This window comes from Hordeum vulgare, chromosome 6H, assembly GCF_904849725.1.
Source record: "Hordeum vulgare subsp. vulgare chromosome 6H, MorexV3_pseudomolecules_assembly, whole genome shotgun sequence".
Taxonomy (NCBI): domain Eukaryota; kingdom Viridiplantae; phylum Streptophyta; class Magnoliopsida; order Poales; family Poaceae; genus Hordeum; species Hordeum vulgare.
The window spans coordinates 10,643,508-10,646,249 of NC_058523.1; the positions used below are offsets into that span (position 1 = coordinate 10,643,508).

Below are 2,742 nucleotides of genomic sequence, written 5' to 3' on the forward strand. Positions count from 1 at the left end.
ATGACCGAGACACCTCTCTGGCCAATAACCATCAGCGGGGTCTGGATACCCATGGTGGCTCTCACTTGCTCCACGATGATCTCATCGGATGAACCACGATGTCAAGGATTCAATCAATCCCGTATACGATTCCCTTTGTGTGTCGGTATAGAACTTGCCCGAGATTCGATCGTCGGTATACCTATACCTTGTTCAATCTCGTTACCGGTAAGTCTCTTTACTCGTTCCGTAGCACGTCATCGTGTGACTAACTCCTTAGTCACATTGTGCTCATGATGATGTTCTACCGAGTGGGCCTAGGGATACCTCTCCGTCACACGGAGTGACAAATCCCGATCTCGATTCGTACCAACCCAACAGACACTTTCAGAAGTACCCGTAGTGCACCTTTATAGTCACCGAGTTATGTTGTGATGTTTGATACACCCAAAGCACTCCTACGGTATCCGGGAGTTGCACAATCTCACGGTCGAAGGACACCACAAGAAATATGGTCAATTATGACCAAAATTATTGACGGAGGTTTAATTGGTCATAGATCAATGACCAAAATTCACAAATTGGTCGTGAAGACTGTGGATGGGTTAAAACCCTATCATGTCATGACCATTTAGGGTGAATAGGTCATTATCTAATTGCATAGAATGGTCATAAAGATGTGAATGATGCATACTAGCTTATTTCAAGTCCATCATGACGAAATTATATTATCATAGAAATCTGCTGAGGGTGTCTGGATGACAACTCAACAATTTTATCAAGGTGTGTGTTTAATTGTCAATTTTTTGTCTAGGTGTATGTCTAGTTGTCAATTTTAATAGCCAGACACACGACTATGATGGACAAATTGACAGACGTGTCGCGTGGTTGTCAATGGCATATAATTGATAAAATTGATAAAAATGGGGCCAACAAGACTCAATCAAAGACATGTCACTAGTTCAAGAAGCACATACGAGTAGGCATTTATCGTGCACATGCTGTAGTAGCGGTTGGAAATCTTTTTAATTATATATGTGTTCTGTTATGGGCCTCCTTTGGGCCAAACCTGAACCAAGTCCATATTTTTATAAATAAAAGAAAAACTATTGGTTGAAAGCCTGTTACTAGAAACAAACCCTAGAAAACAAAAATACCGGGTCAAGTCTATCTCAAGGGGCAGCGGTGGCGCGACTGACCATCACTTGCACCCAGCGGGCAGCGGGTGGCGCCATGGCCGACCATAAATTACGTCAGGCAGGCAACACGCATCTCAGAAAAATGATATGTGCATTCACTCGATTAGAGGAATTATGTTTCTGTCTAAATAATATGTGCAAAGATTTTTAGCTCCAAATCGTCTCCAGTCACACCTAAAATCTTTCCCGCTACTACCAAAAACATTCCCGCTTCACATCTGAGGGTATTTTCATCAAGTATTTCAGCCGCACCGCACCATACAGCTGCTCCCGTCCAAACATTTCCCCCAAATCCCCTCGAACCCTAGCCGCCATGTCCCCCCTCGAACCCTAGCCACCCCTGCCTTCCCCTCGAGCGCGAGCAACGGCCGATCCAGACACCGGCGGCGCAACGCGAGCAGGGCCCAATCGATCCAGCCACCGGCGGCGCGTCCCCTCGAGCGCAAGCAGCGGCCGATCCAGCCACCGGTGGCGCGTCCCCTCGAGCTCGAGTAGCGGCTGATCCAGCCATCGGTGACGTAAAGCGAGCAGTGGGCCATCGGTCCAACCACCGGCGGCACGGCGCGAGCAACAGCCCCATCGATCCAGCCACCGGCGACGCGACGCGAGCAACGGCCCAATCGATCCAGCCATCGGCAGGGCGGCGCGAGCAACGGCTCAGTCAATCCAGCCGCTTGCGTGGTGGGGCGAGCAACGGATGGTCCAACCACCGAGGGGCGGCGCAAGCAGATCTTCCTGCTGTCCACGAGCCTGCTTGCTTGGTTTTCGCGCTGATCATCCATCCATCCATAGTTTCTATCCATACGCACCTCGTCCACTGACTGGTAACCACACATCCATCGCTAGTACATCTCTCGCCTGCTCTGCTGCACGGTGCCCTGATTCCGGTTTCGTTTGATGATGCAGATTAGGATGTCGTCGGCTGGGACGGTGGTGTTCTTCCATGTCATGCTCTGATCATTGTCATTGCTCCGCTGATCGACACTGCTGTGGGAGGACACGCGATCTCGGTTCAGCGAGCTGGTGTTCTTCCTACTTGTTTAGCTTAAGATTAATTCTTCTTGCTAAGTTCTTCCTAGCTTTTCAGCATTAGCAGTATTGCTAGTGGGAGCGGGAATCATGATGCATCATCTCATCTTCTATTATAGTTGTTGATAAGAAGAAACTTTTTCATTGGTGCTGTATGTAGTGTTTGTTAGGAAATGAAAAGAAATGTCGGCCTAAATGTTATTGCATGCCGATAGCAAAGCTTGCGATCTGGGCGATCGTTTTGACAGAACTCAATGTCCATGACCATGTTAACAAAGTGGTTTGTTAGTGGTCAAAAGAAAAAGGCGTTTCAGGCACTGCCTTTTTGTTTTTCTTTTCTTTAGATGGAATCACTTTTGGAGATAGAAAATTTCCAAATTAACATCTGTTTTGCATTTGCTGTAAACTTAAATATTTAATCCTCCTCTTACACTTAAATTTGTGCAAATATAATGCACTGAACTGCAAAAGTATTTTATTTTGCAGTGGCTGTAAACTGAACAAATAGTATATTATATGAAGATATGATACATAA

General features: G+C 46.6%; 1 pseudogene; it reads left to right on the forward strand.

The window, feature by feature from the left end:
• Window positions 1-1,212: 1,212 nt before the first annotated feature.
• On the forward strand, window positions 1,213-2,102 carry LOC123404881 (annotated as a pseudogene).
• Window positions 2,103-2,742: the final 640 nt, after the last annotated feature.